Below are 18,555 nucleotides of genomic sequence, written 5' to 3' on the forward strand. Positions count from 1 at the left end.
TTTTATTTTAACTTCAGAAGAAAAGCAGAAGAACCGACTAACAATGCTGTCTGGCATACAATAGTTTATTGATAAGCATTTTTAGGCTGGGTGCCCTTCATCAGATCATAGAACAAACTAAAAATCACAAACTCAAATACACTCAAGGGTTACAAAAGCAGTGAATCAAGGTTAAGAGTCAGTTAAGATATCCAAAAAGCAGTTAAGAAGAAACAATTAAAAGACAATTAAAATCAGTACATCAATCTCCTAGCTTTTAAAACTGTTTTTAAAGGGACCATATATTCAAGACCATAGTCCCTATCCGCTTGTAATTTAACAACCCATCTAGTTTCAGCAAGCTCAGTTTTATTTCTAAGATCCCTTCCCCTCAGGCCATTATTAACCAGGTGCAAAACCAAAAATGTAAAAGAATGAGCACAGAAAGTAGTAACATGTTTAGCTAGTGCACTACTGACATTAACATTTTGTATGTCACTGAGATGCTCCAAGATACGATCTTTCAAGGAGTGATTGGACTTACCTACGTAAAAATAAGTGTAGACATTACAGACAGCTAAGTGCACTAAATGTGTGCTCTTACAGTCAGCATATAATCTGAGTAAAAGCCTCTTGCCAGTCACAGGATGAACAAAAACATTTTCCGAGGAAATAGCACTGCATGCATTGCACATCCTACAAGGAAAAGTTCCAACTCTGTGACATATCAACTCCCACTGTAGATCTGGGGCAATAACAAAGTTGCCTTTTCAGAGTGAGGGCATTCTTAAAACAGAAGTTAGGCTGTTCTCCAACAATTCTTCTTATATTTTCATTATCATTCAGAATCGACCAATTTCTCTTGGTAGCCTGACAAAAAAGATTAAGGTCACTAGAGTATGTCAGAGTAACTCTAAGCCTGGAACAAGCTGCTGGATTTGCTGACTGTTGAGGTGAGCGATCACATTTATCCAGGTTCCTATTGTAGAAATAAGGTCTTGCCCTGGTCCTCCTAAGACCATGAGCTTCAATACACTGCAGATAGGTTTCCACTCTCCCAGAAACCACTAGTTATTGTCTCCATCACACTCACAGCCTCCTTATCCTCAGTATGAAGGCGTGAGGCTCTCATATACTGCTCCTTTAGGAGATTTCTGAAAACATGCCCTGGGTGCATGCTGGTGTGATGCAGGATACTATTCCTCCAGCATTCTTTCCTGAAAAGACAAGTATTAAGCTGACCATCAATACCCTTATACACTCCGACATAAAAAAAAAAATCAATGGTGTCCAGAGAGTAGCTAAAAGTAAACCTCATGGATGGTGTGCTGTTGTTCATGAACATAATGAACTTGTCCAAGGGCTTCTATCCCACAGCAAAGAAATGTCATCCACAAAGTGACCATATTTTACATGAGAGAAAAAAGCATCAGCTCCAAACACATATTCAGCCTCCCAATTAGCCATGACCATATTCGTATAGCTCTTTGTGCACATTGTCCTCATGGCTACACTCAGTGTTTGAAGAAAAAACACATCCTTAAATATGAAAACATTATTTTTGAGCACCACCATCTTGAGCAAATTACAAACAAGAGTAATCAATTAATTATTGTAGTCACTGTTGCGAGTTAAAAACAGCCTCACTGCTTCAACCCCCAAATCATTAGGGATCACAGTAAATAATGTATGTCCATCCAAAGTGACCAAGGAACTCCACGATACAAAACTGAAGTCTGTAACACTATCAAAAAGGCCCTGTAAAAATGTTCAGTATCTCTAAGGACAGTGGGGATCTTGTGTAAGACTGGCCTCAATTTATTTTCTATAAAAATAGACAAGGGCTCTGTAAACCTGCCCCTGCCAGATAATATTGGTCATAAGGGTGGTCTCACAGGGTCCTTATTGACCTTCAGCAGTCCATATATCATACAGACAAAAGCGTCTTGGACTGATAAGATGTCATGAAGCTCCTTTGTCAAGAGCCTAGTCATCAAAAGATCATATAGGTCCATATGCACTGCTCGTACCAGCCTATTCAATCCCACCTCGGTAATCTGAATATAAGTATCAGTATCAGACAACATGTTACGCATACTCTCCAGATCAATTTTCCTTTCCATAACTACCACAGATCTCCCCTTGTCTAGGGTTACCACCTGTCCCACTTTGCGAGGGACAGTCCCTCTTTTGGCAGTTGTGTCCTGCAAAGAAATCGAAAAAATGGCAAATGTCCTGAGATTTTAGGACAAAAATATTTCCTATATTTTATGCAATAGTTGCATAAAACAGTTATTCTGAATCTGAAACACCTAATTGTTATAAGAAACAGAACAAGCAACTAAAATGCTACAAAATAAGCTTTTATTTGGGCAAAAAAGTGAAGTTCTGTCCTTTGTACTGGCTGTGAGTATGTTTTGCCCTGCAAAATCTGTTGTTTGTACCAAAAATGTCCCACTTTTGGCATTTGAAAAGGTGGCAACCCTACCCTTGTCAGCCTGCCTTATTTGAATATCTTGATTATTTCTATGTTCAGACAAAGCCAACCATTCATCATGGCTCAAATTATACAACTGCTGAGAGTGTGGGTTATTCAGGCTCTCAAAAATATCAGTCTCTCACACACTCTCAAAAAGGCTTCTGTGAGTGGATGAGAGGGAGGTATAAAGGTACTAGGTTTTCTCAAAGAAGAGACCACATCAGAAGTTTGGAACAGCAATTTTAGTAATACATTTCTGCAAACATCCTGTAGTTAAGAACCACATCACTAAAAGCAAAATTTACAGTGGGGATAATACCTTTATTAAGAACCGCTAGATGTTTTTCAGATAGTTCCATTGATGAAAGATTGATCACTAGAGATCTCTTCTCTGCTTCCAGGTTGGTACATCTCTCACCAGTGACATTTTAATTCATTCTGTTGAGAGTTCCCTTCTTTTTTGACCCCTGCTCTGTGACCACTGCCCAAAACATCTCACAGATACTGATAGCACTGGAAAAGTGTGCATAGACAGAAAAACCACAGCATTTGAGTCTTTTGGCCATGCTCCTGAAACAGACACTAAAGTCTCTTTAGGGCCTGAAGAGGATGTAGAAACCAAAGAATCTTCCACAAATGTAGCAAGAGCATTATCAGTTCTAACAGCCATAGATCCAGTCTCTGTATCATGAATGTTGCATTGTAACAACAGCTGCTGGAGCATGCCTAGAATCATCGTCATTCCATACTCTACCAGAAGCTTTATTACATGGCCAAACAAAACTATCCCCCAAACGAAAATCAAGGAAATCCCTTTCAAGCTTCTTCCTCTTCTGTATCTGTAACCTGTTGCCATAAGCAGCCACACTATTATATAAAGCACTTAGTCTAGAATGACAAAACTCAGAGGTAAAATGTTCAGATATATCAGTTTGCAGTCTCTCTATTTCACATAGTAGATCCAACTCAGCTGGTTTAAAAAACCCAACAGAAGCCTAATATAATTAAAACCAAGCTCCACATTTAGCGCTTGCCATTGTCTGACTAAATCAGTATAGGGCTCGCTGCAGGGCAGCATTCTCAGGACGTGGAGTCATCTCAGTATCACTTTATGATGCAGACAAGCTTCTAAGTGGAGTCGCTGCCACTGCAGACTCTTGGATTTAAAAAGTTTCTCTTCAAGTTCTTTAATAAGCGATGTAACCATTTCAATATCTGAGCATGCAGTGCACAAATTGATTGAAGCATCTACTAATAACATACATAAAAGTGGATTACCTTCAACTTTTAGTACACTATTCAACCAATTCCATATCTGTATCAGTAAAACAGCCCAAAGAAGCTGGATTATAATCAAGCGCAATACTAATCCCTTCAGCCATATGCTACAGCAATATTAAAACACAGAAGATAAAACAGAATAAAATATAAACCATGGCTAAAAGCCAGTTTAGCACAACAAACAAAATATCACAAGAAAAGAAGAAGAATGGACTAAAATAGCTGTCTGGCATACAATAGTTTATTGATAAGCGGTTTCAGTCTAAGTGCCCTTCATCAGATCACAGAACAAACTGGAAAATGTAGACTCAAATACTCTCAAAGGTTACAAAAGCAGTGAATCAGCATTAAAAGTCAATTAAGATATAAAAAAAAAAACAATTAACAAGAAACAAAAGACAATTAAAATCAGTACATCAATCCCCTAGCTTTTAAAACTGGTTTTAAAAGGCCCATATAGTTAAGACCATGCTGCTAAACGCCAGAAGTCTTAACCTTTACCAGAAAGGCTCATCCAGACTCTGCTACACTTTGCTGTGAAGGAAAGGTTAGTTTGCTGTTATTTTTTGTATTTCTGTATTGCCTTTCTATATTTTGAATACTGTAGTTTGTTTTCTTTACCTTGTGTTTTGCTTGCATTCTGTTTAACAGCATATTAAAACTTCAAAAGAGACCACAGCTCTCTCTGTTCTGAGTCAGGCAGAATTTTTCCCCTCCCTCCCACCCATTTAAGTTGTCTTGTTAAATACCACTGTCTTTCTAGTTGCCCGCCTCTTATGTTAATCTGACCATATATCTCATTTCTCTCTACTTTCACTGGCTTATGTGAGTAATCACAAAACCATCACTTTTGAAATCCCACCCTTCAATTATTTAAATTTATTGGCCATCCTACAGTATTTCATAGTACCAAAATACAAAAGTAACCACCCCTTTCAGTCCATCTTGCTGTTTTAAAATAGTAACTCTCCACTAAACCTTAACTTTTTAAACAGGTAAAACTCAAGTTACCTACTTTCATATCTAACTTCTCTAGTGCACACTGCAGAGTGCATTCTTTTCAATCTTACCTTTAAGCTTCCCTGTTACTAGCACTTTCTCTAATACCTAAAGATCATCTCTACTTGACTCCAAGTAGACTTTTCTCTATCTGTTAAACCTAGCACTTGCTCCTACAGTACTTATTACCTTGATACGGCACTCTTATAGATAGCCCCCCAAAAGGGAAACCCGCCAATTCTCGATCACTCACGTCCCCCCCAATCTATATTATAGTTTTTTTGTCTAGTCCTTCTAGCATGTCGAGGGATCAGTTGCTAGTGTCCTCTCCTGCTCAGCTGGTGAACCTGGGAATATTGAGGCAATGTTACAATTGCCTCATGTACACAGACAACCCTCTCCTCCTCCCACAAAACACAAATACATGCGAGAGATGCAACTATACGGCCAAACTGGAGGCTGAGCTCTCTCAACATAGGACTGGCAAGACCAGTCAGGAGGAGAAGGTTACCACACACACTATAGACCCAGTCTCACATAGTACCATCACAACCTCAAATCATACACATAAACACACAAAGACATACTCGCGGCTCTGATCAAAAATCTACCAAAACAGCAGAGGCCACCAAAGCAGACACCCAAACAACCACCACCTCAGAACACAACACCTGCAACACATAGACCTCACAGTCAGAGTGTCAAACAGTCACAGCCCTTAAGGCCAAACACAATGCCAGACACACTAGTCATTGGTGACTCCATAGTCAGACACACTGACGTCCCGCTCACCAGACTGAGTAAGGAGAAGGTCACAGTAAGCTGCCTGTCAGGCGCTAGAATCCGCCACATAACGCAAGCACTCAGGTCTCTCAACAGCAGGTACAAATATGACTCAGTCATTGTCCACGCTGGTGTAAACGACCTGAGACGTACCTCCTTGGACTACATGAAAAGAGACATTGAGGAGCTCTCTGATTATGTAGCCCAGGCAGGTATGACCCTGACCTTGAGCAGTATCCTACCTTCACCAAGAATGATGCCACAATACAGAGATAAGATGATCAGCTTTAACAATTGGCTTAAACTCTGGTGTCATTCAAAGGGGATCCAATGTCTGTCTGCCTGGGATGACATGCTGGACAAGCCACGCTGCTTCGCAAGGGATGGCTTGCACCTGTCACCCCTGGGATGCCGGATATTGGCAAAGGCTCTTGCCACCCCCATAGTGCCTTTTTTAGGCAAGGCTCAAATTCTAAACCTACCACCCTAGGACACAAAAAGGAAAAAAACTAAGGGTAATGCTGCTCAATGCCAGAAGTCTAAATCTCAAAATGCACGCACTCGAGGCCCTTCTCAGTATGGAGAACATCGATGTCTGTGCAGTGACAGAAACCTGGTTCAAGGCTCCTGATAGCACCCCAGCACTATCAGGTTTTACCTCTTATCATGCGTTCCGGCCCCAAAATCCGGACAATACCAAGAAAGGAGGGGGGGTATCCATATTCATCAAAGACACCCACACCTCAAGACTGGTGGCAACGCACGATGCATCGGAGACCATCCAGGTGCAATTAACCATAGGCAAGACTGCTCTGCAAATTGTAGCATGTTACAGGCCACCCTCACAAACTCAGGAACCTCACATGGCCTTCCTGAAAACACTAGAGGGGATAAATGTATCACCAAACACCATCATACTAGGTGACTTCAATTACCCTAATATAGACTGGGAACACTACTCAAGCCCAAACACCCTAGCCCAAAAGTTCCTGGAATTCATAAACTCAAATGCCATGGAACAACTAGTCACCATCCCCACAAGAGGAGAAAACATACTTGATCTCATCATCACGAACATGGGAGCACAATGCTCAACACCGGAAGTATACCCCTCACTGGTGAGATCAGATCACAAACTAATCTCGCTGGAGGTCCTCATCCCACCCCACCTGAAATAAAAAGACCACAGTAAAGAACTTCTCGAAGCCAACTTCACACTGCTAAAGACTAGTGTGGTCTCCTTTAAGCCCCCCGAGCCGACGGAAAACAGTACTCAAGCCGCTGAATCACTTACAAATGCCTTCTACCAGCACCTGCAGGACTGCATGGATAAGGCAATCCCAAGCAAAACAAAGACTCTTTGTACCAAAGGCAAGCGTCCACTCTGGTGGACCCCAGCCATAAACAAACTCTACAACAAAAGGAGGAAGCTACTACAAGATAGAGCAAAATCCTTAAAAGGTAAGACACCCTTGATCACTATAAGTAAAAACTAAGAGCTCTCATAAAATCATCCAAAGCAAATTTTGAGAGAAAAATAGCTAAAGACTCAAAAGACAATCATAAGGCCTTCTTTAGCTATGTTAGAAACCTGGGAGGAAACTCACAGATATGCTCAGAACTAGTTCAAAATGATGTGAAGATTACTGATCCTACAGACATTGCCAACATACTGGCTGACAGGTTCAGTGCAAACTTCTCCCCTCCCCAAAAGGAGAGATATCTATACCAAGCGATTGCAGCCCCCAAACATCTCCAACGCCCAAGTGAGAACTGCTCTCTCCAAAGCAAAAACACAGCATCCATGGGACCTGATGGTGTCCCCGGCTGTGTGCTCCACGAACTCAACGAGGAATTAAACCCACAGCTAGGACAGCTGTTTAATCATAGTCTTACCTCTGGATACGCACTCCAGGAGTGGCGCACTGCAACTGTGGTCCCACTTCACAAAGGCGGTGCCTCCACCGACCCTGGAAATTACCGGCCCATTAGCTTGACAAGCCTTATCTGCAAAGCCATGGAGAGGATCATAATGGACCTCATAAATAAAGACATAGGGAATTTGCAGACTTTGGATCCATCCCAGTTTGGCTTTGTCAAAGGCAGATCATGCCTTCTAAACTTGGTTGACTTTTTCGAAACAGTCACCAAAGCCATTGATGAGGGAAAGGCAGTCCATACAGCCTACCTCGATCTGGCGAAGGCCTTTGATACAATACCCCACTCGGGTATCACTGAAAAACTCATCAGCTTAAATGTTAACCCATACATCACAAGATGGGTTGCAAACTGGCTGAGTGACAGAACCCACAGGGTCAGAGTTGCTGGCGCCATGTCAGACTCAAAGCCTGTCACAAGTGGTGTACCACAGGGCTCAGTCCTGGGCCCACTCTTGTTTGGCATCTACTTTTCCAGTACAAGCAAACACAGGAGGGTTATGGCTGACAAAGTTTGCAGATGACTGCAAACTGGGCCATAGTAGAAAACACATCTGACACAGATATCCTTCAGAAGGGTCTCACAGAAACGGATAACTGGTGCCAGAGCCATGGCCTAAAGTTAAATGCCAAAAATGCATAGTCATACCCTTCGGGAAAAACAAGGTTACCCCTAGCTACCAAATAGGTGGCAATCCACTGAGTACAGAAGAAGTTATCAGGGACCTGGGGACCCAGGTTGATAGTAGTCTGTCATTCGACACCCATGTAGCTAAAGTAGTTAGGAAGACCTTCTACATTGCCCACCTTATCATGAAGGGATTCTCATCTAGATCAAGGGAGGTCATAGTCTCCCTATACTCATCACTCATCAGACCAATGATTGAGTACAATGCCCCATTCGGAATGTATCTGACCCGACACTTGCAGCAGCTGGAGAGGCCACAAAAGTTCCTCACCAAAAGGATAAAGGGTCTCAAACATCTGTCCTATGCTGCCCGACTGAAAGAACTCCAGCTCTATTCAGTCGCCACCGCTTGCTCAGAGGTGACCTTTGCCTAACATACAAGGCCATGTCAAACCCAGATTTGATGAATATGCTTCACCTCAAAAAATCTAGATCCGTCAGAGCCACAAGGGCGGGAGACTTAAACCTCGACAGGGCTATTAATAGGACGTGCTGGAGGGATAGATTCATCACCCAAAGACTCCCTATGCTGTGGAATAAAATCCCAGTATATGTGAGGCAGAGCACCTCGCTGGCCTTGTTCAAGAGAAATCTTGACCAATGGATGGGAGATCGCAGATATACCCCAGGGATTACCTCAGTGTCACTGCTCAACAGAGGCACAGCAAAATAATGGGTATAGTTCCCCATACTAAAGGGGTGGCGTAAGCCACAAAACTATGGGCTAGGCTTGTAAATGCCCTCGGGCAGATAGCCTAGTATGAACCTATGAACCTATGAACCATAGTCCTTATCCCCTTGCAATATAACAATCTGTCTAGTTTCAGCAAGCTCAGTTTTATTTCTAAGATCCCCTCCCCTCAGGCTATTATTAACCAGTTGCAAAACCAAAAATTTAAAAGAATGAGCAGAGAAAGTAGTAACATGTTTAGCTAGTGCACTACTGACATTAACATTTTGTATGTCACTGAGATGCTCCAAGATACGATCTTTCTAGGAGCGACTGGTCTTACCTAGATAAAAGTACGTGCAGACATTACAGACATCTAAGTACACTAAATGTGTGCTCTTACAATCAACTTGTATTCTGGGTAAAAACCTTTTGCCAGTCACAGGATGAAAAAAAAAATATGAGGAAATAGCACTACTTGCATTGAATATCCTACAAGGAAAAGTTCCAACTCTTTATGACATATCCACCCCACTGTAGATCTGGGGCCATAACAAAGTTGCCTTTTCAGAGAAAGAGCATTCTTAAAACAAAAGTTAGGCTGATATCCCACAATTGTTCTTATATTTTCATTGGCTGTATATGCCATTTCATCTAAAACTCAACATATTGAAATATTTCTTATCAAACACAACATATCTAAATCAGAAAATTAAAAAAAAAATAACAAAAAATTCTCCCCCCCACCCCTAACCTATATATATTTTATTAATTGTTTATTAACCATTCCAACATCAGCACAGCAACAAGACAGAAAACTGCAACAGAGTTCAATAATTAATAATCTACATAGCTGTAATATCTGTGGCAATTTATTGTAAAATTTTTCTAAAATTAAACATTTCACTTTAGTAAAATGTATGTTATTACACAACTGATCACTTGTAGTTCTGAATGGGTAATCTATATGGCAGTATGCCATTGTGGCGCTTTCTATGTTGGTCAGACTTTGAGACCATGGAAACAACATATTTCATTTCTGAGATTTAAAATGTAAGAGATATTGAAGTGCATTGTATAAATATAAAATAGAACATATTCGAAAGGTGCGGGTTTACTTTTTGATGTGATATAATTTAAAACTGTGCATTCCTACTGCTGGAGTCCATGCACATAGATGATATATATATATATATATATATATATATATATATATATATATATATATGTGGGTTCCATACACTAGATCAAATTTTCACTAATTCAAAATAGTGCATGGAATGCTCACTGCAGTGAAAGTGAACTTAATCGAAAGTGCACTTACACGAAGTTCAGTACAACAAACGGGTGTTGTACTGAACTTCCGTGCAGTACTCACGGACCTTAGGGTTAGGGCATGGGTCATAGTAAGGGGATAGCCTGTAGGGCTTACCATGACCCGTGCCCTAACCCTAAGGTCCGTGACAACTGCAGTGCAGTGAAGGACATAGCAATGTCCTCCACTATGGTGCAATAGTCACGAACCTTAGGGTTAGGGCATGGGTTAGGGTAAGGGGATAGCTTTACTAACTATAAACTTACCCTAACCCATGCCCTAACCCTAAGGTCCATGACTATCGCACCATAGTGGAGGACATAGCTTGTTTTTTATGTCCTCCACTGTGCTGCGGTGTTTTCGGTGAAGTGCACTTACGCAAAAGTTCACTTTCGTTAAAGTGAACTTTGCCAGAAGTGAGGCTTCCTATTACAAGTTCGAAGTAGTGAACGTTCGTTCTTGTAATAGGAATCCATATATATATATATATATATATATATATATATATATATATATATATATATATATATATGGGTCTACTTCACAAGATCGACAGATCATTTGATCAACATTCATTTGGTTGACAGCTCATTTGGTCAACAACCAGTATTCAAGGCAAAAACCTGGGATTTGCCCCCCTCCCCAATGTTGTGTGACCCTGGAGTTGATATATATAGTTAGGGGGGGGTGTGGGGCACAGCCCTCCACATTGGGAGATGTAGGGGGTGAATCCCCCCACCTATTTTCATTTAAAACGTGTAGTTTTTGTTGTATTTTCATGTTTTAAACTGAAATAGGTGGAGAACTTCACCCCCACACCCCCCAATGTGAGGGGCTGTGCCTCCAACACCCCCCCAGCTATATATATCAACTCCAGGGTCACACAGCATTGGGGAGGGGGGCAAATCCCTGTTAAGTGCCTTGAATACCGGTTGTTGACCAAATGAATGTCAATCAAATGGTCTGTCGATCTTATGAAGTAGACCCATATATATATATATATATATATATATATATATATATATATATATACATATACAGTAGAAGAAATGGAATAAAACACTGGAGCTGCACCACCATTTCCCACAATATAGTACACTGTAAGAAAACAAATTGTAATACTACTTCTTTAAGCACTCATACCAATGACTAATAAATCGTAACTTTCCTTATTATCAGTTATATAACTAGTAAAATGTACTAAAAATATCATTAGATAAAATGTGATTAGACAACTCTTTTTCTATGAATTGTGACTAGATAAAGTGATAAATATGTTGTATGACACATACACACAAACATACACTCGTACATATACTGGATCAGTTAGATTGCTCTTCTGGAAAGGTGATGTGAGAATGTCATCTTAATTTGCTATGGCTAACGAGAGACACAGAATCCACAAAACTGACATGGAGTGATCTGGGAGAAACTGAACAAGAATTCAATATAGCAGTAAGAAGTTCCATGGGTGAGCAGTGCAACCTGATAATTTAATGTCCAACATAAGACTCAGTAGAAACAGAGCAACAGTTGGCATGGTGAAGTGGCTGCTATAAATAGATAGGTCAGAGGTGACTTCTGGGAAGAATGAGGTGCCAGAAAGGAGTCTTCATCTGTGAGGTAAGACAGAGAGAGACTCTGACATGTGAGTGCGTACACACACACACACACAGACACACACACACACACACACACACACGCACACACACTCCTTTCCCCTGATTAAACCGATGAAACAATCTATCAGTTTCTGCTTTAGCTAAAGTCTCCTTTTGATGCAGTGGTGGTAACTCACATATTTTATATATTGTGGTAACTGCCCCATGCTGATTGCTGATTGCTGTAGAGTGTATGCAACTGCAGTGTAGGAGGTAGAGGACCACACACACACACACACACACACACACACACACACACACACACACACACACACACACACACACACACTTACCCAGAGTGGAAGTGGCAAGACCCTTTATTATAAAAAGAATGTTTGCCTCTCAAGGAGAGGAGAACAACTGTTGGATAAAGACAGGGATACAGACAGAAAGACCAGACACTGAACTGGAGAGATACTCAGACTGGGGTTTGTTAAGAGAGAGAGAGAGTCTGAAGAAAAGGCCTGAAAATCTAAGATGGAGCCATCTTGAAAATTAAGGCCAACTGGAAATCTTTAGCTTTAAATAAGTAGTGAGTCTTGTTTTCTGTTAATTGCACAGACCATACTGAAAAGCCTCAAGTGGAAGTTGCAAGAATCTTGAATACAAAGCTTTACTTTGCTTACTGAGTCAAATTAAGTCCAACCAGAAAAAGAGTCAAATTAAACAGAAAGGCTTGATGTATGGAGTTTAAAATGGTAAATGAAGCTAACTGTATGTTCTCATTGTGCTAATACTTGTTAGCCTATTAATTGAACTGGAACAAGGACCAAGTAGGCAGGTACAACAGACAGGTGAGCATTAAGACAATGCATAACCAAGAGTAGAACACGTAAGTGTGAATAAGAATCTAGGTGTGTCTTCTTGTTGATTTAATGTCTTATCTGAAAAGCCTAATCTTAGCTCTCCACTATAAACAAGCAACCTCTCAAATTGTAAAAGTAGTAGAAACACAGTAATGTTACCCAGCTATTTACAGAAAACTGTAAATACTTAGAAATGTAAATACTGTACTGTTCTTTCTTCTGCCACTTCATTTATGTTATGTAAATATTGCACTGTTTCTTCTGTCATTGTATTACAAGTTGTTTATTACTGTACAATTCATAAATCTCCTGTTATTGCATGTTTTCTCCCGGGGTCTCTACTGAAAATGGGTTCTATGCCCAGTCAGACTTTTTTCTCTACCACAGAAATGTAGAACCAAACAAAGCACAGCACAGCAACTGAAGAGTACAAACTTTAATATCAGCTAAGCGCTTTCTTCCCACTTCAAGAGACTTCCTTAGAACACTCTATACATCCCCACCAAGCCTTTAAGCAACAGTTCAATTAAACAATTAACTAATTAATTGACAATTAAATGACATCATAAAAATGAATGAATACATAAAAAAGTTTCTAAAAATATGCAAAATACATGTATATACTCTGAAAGTATATATATATATATATATATATATATATATATATATATAAATATATATATGACACATATTTTATCCCATAAAATTTTTCAACTTTAAAACACATGTAATGGCAGTAGCTTCATTAATGCCTGGGTACTCAGTTGCATTTAAACGCAGTTGCCATTTTAACTCACATATATCTAAATGAATATCCAAGGTTCTTCCCTGAAAGTCCTTAACAACTTGCTGAATAACTAAAAACTTAAATTCATGGTCCCTGTACTCTCTTATATGCCTGCTTAAGGCATTGGTCATCCTAACATGTCTTATATCCAGTAGATGTTCATCAATTCTGTTTTTAAAAAGCCTACTGTTTTTTCCTACATAGAATATGGGACATTGCTGACACTTTGCCACATGCACAACATTAAGGCTACTACAATTATAATGCCAATTTATAAAAATGGATGTGCCATTTAACTTAAACCGGTCACTTTTTTCCAATATATGTGGACAAAATGCACACATTCTACATTTAAAATTTCCTTTACTTCTATGTTTAAACACATTGTTTACATGACCAGCTGCCTCCAGGATATTCTTAAATCTATGGAGTGTTCTGAGGAAGTCCCTTGAAGTGGGAAGAAAGCGCTTAACTGATATTAAAGTTTGTACTCTTCAGTTGCTGTGCTGTGCTGTGCCCAGTGAGACTTTCCCTGTAAATAAATGTCAAATAAAATAACCAAACAACATTTATACAAAGCAACACAAACTGTACAATGATACTGTTCACCAAAAATCTTCCACATAGAAACAGTTGAGTTAAACTTCTTTTTTAGACAAACTTTATATAAAACATAAAATTGTACAAGCTTTCAAGTACAATTATCGATCTTTCATATTCATTCACATGCTTCATAATATAAAGAAATCTAATTTTACTAGTCTCTCAAATGTACTATTTACATATCACAAGTAGTGGAAAACGTTAGACCCTATTACATATTTATATTTAGTACATTAGCATATAAACTACATATTATGCTTATGTAGCTCAAACAGTATTTCACTGTAGAAGTAATAGACTGCAGTTTTTCTTTTCAGGAATATAAAAGACAATTTCAAAAGTGAAAGAAGAGTCTGATAGACTAGCTGAAGGAGGGAAGACTGAAACAGGTAGCTGAAGGGAAAAAAGGGCCTTGCAGCATGACTGGATTTTCTTTTCTAGTGCTTTGGGACAGGGACGTGAAGTAGCAGATTGTGTGTAACTTTTGCTGAAGTTCTGGATGATGGTATTCTGTGGATTCAGGAGAGAAGTCTGAAACCAGTAGTTCCACGCCTGCATATGATTCAGCAAGAAAAGGAGTTCCTTTGGGCCTAGTACAGAGAAACCTTAGATGGTTACCAGAATTCTGGCAGGAGATTTTTCTACTTTTCTCATCAGAGGAACCATGGTGCCTGGTCACTAGGATATTCTCGACGGAGTGGTAAGAGGCTCTGGCCATCATTTTATATTTTTATAAAATTGTGGATTCCCCCCAAAAAAATGCTTTGTGGATTACAAATAACTGGGATCCATATGAGCTCCAACTTGAGCCCCATCATGCCGGCAGCAAGACTGTAAGCAGTCACTGGCCAGTGAACAGGGTATAATAGAGTGTTTCCTAGTTGGTCTGTTTAGAATTGATCAAGGGGGTTGAGGGTGTTAGTACTGCTCAATGACATTGCATTTTCTCATATTTGTATTGTTGCATTATAAATCTTCATTGGTCAATGACACCCCATTTTGTTCGTGTTAGGATTGCTGCCTTCAAGAATTTTTCTGCTCAATGACATTGCATTTTCTCATATCTGTATTGTTGTATTATAACCTCTTTTATTGCTTAATGACATTGCATTTTTCCCATGTTTATATTGCTGCATTATAAAGCTTTCCTGCTCATTGATATTGCCTTCTTTGTGCATGTTTGAATGTCAAGACCTTTTTCTGTTGAGTTCTGGGGAAGAGGGTGAATGTATGTTTTCATTGCATGCATATCTCACCTTGCTTTATTGCTAACTGGTGCACTGTTGAAATAATGTGTTTGTGGTTGTGCTGTTGCTTTTTAAACTAGATGTGTCACCTAGAGCAAAATCTGTCATTCTTGCCACCTTGGTGTGTTGGGCCTATAAGGGTGTCACCGGAGTCAGGTAGGAAGGAACCCATATCTACTTCAGCTACACCTGCGGGTGCACTACACTTATTTAGTTAAATAAATACGCTGCTTGCATCTTGTAATTTTTTCTGTTTTGATATCCATCAGGTTTGATGCAGATACATTAGCTGTAATTTACGAAATGGTTCTTGAGTTTCTTTTTGAATTTCATTTTTACTTTCCTTGATACTTTCAGGTATACAATTCCTGCATGCCAGAACTATTTTACTGAAGGCTGTTTCACTTATTACAAATGTGAGCAGAAATATCGGTATGTGCCTTCTTGTTGTATTAGTAGTTATTTCTTATAGTTCCTACTGGCAGGAAACAAGTTTCATGAAGTAATTTAAATCTCATAGTGTTAAAAAGCACATGCAGATAACCACTTAGCCCTGTTTATAATACTGCAGAGGTGTCCCCTTATACTGAATTAATAGATACATCTGAGTATGTTGTTTTCAGTGGTTTACATCACTGTGATGTTCTGCATGAATTACAGTGTTATAACAGGAAGCCCATACTCTAACCTGGGCAGATTTCTTTATTCTCCATTTGCTTACTGTGTGCATCTGAGCAAGTCATTCAAACAAGCAGTGCTCCCAAGGTCACTCTTGAAAAGAAGGTTGTACCTAGTGGGTTTACCCACTTAACAAAATAAATAAGTAAACAAACAAAACAAGCAAATAAAGTAAAAACATTTCAGAGGTGTATTGACACTGGCTTAAAAATGTGATGCTAAATGATGTTACAGTGAAAGGATGGCCTGAGCAAAAATCATCAGTAAGGGAAATAAATCAGCCTTATTTTACTTTAAAAGAGAAATAAATGTTTTCCTTGCTTAAACAGTCAAAGTTAAGAAAGTAATTGTTCACAGTGAACTGAGAAGACAGATACTTGACTGGATACCAGAATCACATGTAGAAACATTAATAATCAAGGCAGAACTATAGAAAAGTCAATACGTGCCCTGGAAAATGCCATTTGGTAACTTCCATATTAAAGCAGAGGGCCAAAAACGTCTTCTCAGTGTTACATCTGAAACACCTTTGTTAACTATAACAAACAGCTATAATAATTCCTTGTAACAGTTTGCTTGAGTGACTTGTCATTCATACTTAAAAAGTCTTCAAGCTAAGCAATGAGTTATTACTTAACCTACATACTGGATCTTTGATAAACTGTGTTAACCAGTTTGGCTAAACTGCCATGAAGACCTATATTACTTCCTTGCAACAGCTGTTTAAATGATTACCAGTATTGCTTGGAGAGACTAATTGACACTTTTACAGTGCTGATCATATCCCCTAACAGCTTGCTCATGGGACAACTGACCCCCTTCACCCCAATCTTCCTATAGCCCTGGCTCAAACAGCAAAACAAGAAATGTAATGGCCAGACATGTCACCCAAATAATATAAAACTGTGACATGTGGAAAATAACATAACAACCAGAAGAAGAGATGTTAATTGATGTATTCCATTGAGAAACGTAATAACTCATTGCAGCGAAACTAATAAAAAACACAACTCATCATATCAATGAGCTTTTCATGTTCTGTTTTCTCCCTTTCGTCTTTGCTGTGCAACATGGAATTTGTTTATCTAACTAGGGTAGGGGCACATCTCCCAACCCCCTTGGCAGAATTTTTATTTTAAAGAACAGACCATAAAATACATTAATGTGATGAGATACAATTTTAATAAGTTATGACTCAATAAGTCATTAAGAAGTTGATTCATGGTCATGCTGATCATTAAGAAGATCTTCACCCATAACGTTAGGTGGACAATGATCTTCACAAGTTCAAAGAAGCCATGTATCCCATTTATGATTATTATTCTAAATACACAGCAATAGTCAACCTGACAGCCACAAGCCCGGCTGGTTTGTTAAGGTGTATAACACCAGCACATGGAACAGCTGATGTTGTCATACCTGACAACAGTCCATGAAACAGTGCAGGTTTATGAAGTCCATATCACTGGAATAAATTAAAACATAACATATAGTAGCTACATTCTTTTAGTTTTTAACACAGGCCACCATATAATATGTGAAAATGGATTGGGGTAAAGTGCATCAGCACCATGAATTATGATCAACATTTCACACCCCCAAAAAAGCTTTTGGACTATACACAACTTCTTTGCTCAAAAATTGTAGACAAAGCCAACATACTGGGTGGACAAAAGCAAAATCAGAGAAATATTCTAACTATTACACTAATTCACTTACAAAGTTACTAAACAATGTTTTTTTTATACTAAGGCATTTTCTGAATAATAAGTTTGAAACCCTTATGCCTGGCATTATTGACTGACTGTAATCTTCAATAATTTAGCAGAAAAATCACAATTTTTTATTGGGGAGAGGGCAAAAAATATAAGGCAAAATCAGGGGTATCCTGCAAAATCAGAGGCAGTTGGACAGTTGGATAACATGGTTATCATGACTAGGGATTCAGACACACACATATACAAATGAGCGCGCACACACACACACACACACACACACACACACACACACACACACACACACACACACACACACACACACACACACACACACAGACACACACAATGTTTTCGACAGTGGGCTTATGATGGCTTTCTTCTGCCAATGCTCATTTTTCTGTGCATGTAGTAACATTCTGTCACAAGTTAGAGTAATGTAGAACCCAAAGAACACAGCTATTGTTCACTCTGCAAAAACCACATACAGCGACAGCTTAAATAGCCACTCTTTGTACGATGGATACCAACAACTAAGGTCTTGAAATTCACATATTATCCTACATCTTTAATAAATAAATTAAGAGCCACAACAGACAGATGGCATTTTAGTAAAACACCATCTATGACTATTTTGGTCCTAGTGCTAACAGCTTGCTAAAAGATTTATTGCATTCTGTCTGACTCATACTTTTAAAAGAATTTAGGATTTTCAGGAAACATACAGGCAGTCAATCATGGGCATAAGCTCTCAGAGTAAAAAGACTTCTCTGCAAACTTCAAGAGGCAAATTCAAAATGTTGCTCCTCAGCATTTGTGTGAATGCTTACTGTTTCCATTGTCGTTTAAATAGGGGGTACTCTGCAATCTATTTATTACAGTCTAGCAGAAAATAATCTCTGAAAATGACAGCAAAGAGCAACTTCA

At 39.2% G+C, this 18,555-nt stretch overlaps 1 protein-coding gene across 5 annotated transcripts in view; it reads right to left on the bottom strand.

Moving 5' to 3' along the window:
• Positions 1-18,555, bottom strand: part of LOC122815796 (protein NLRC3-like) — a 590,699-nt gene that overhangs the window by 234,769 nt on the left and 337,375 nt on the right. The window lies entirely within an intron of this gene.

This window comes from Protopterus annectens, chromosome 11.part0 (assembly GCF_019279795.1).
Source record: "Protopterus annectens isolate FY-2018-M chromosome 11.part0, PAN1.0, whole genome shotgun sequence".
Taxonomy (NCBI): Eukaryota; Metazoa; Chordata; order Ceratodontiformes; family Protopteridae; genus Protopterus; species Protopterus annectens.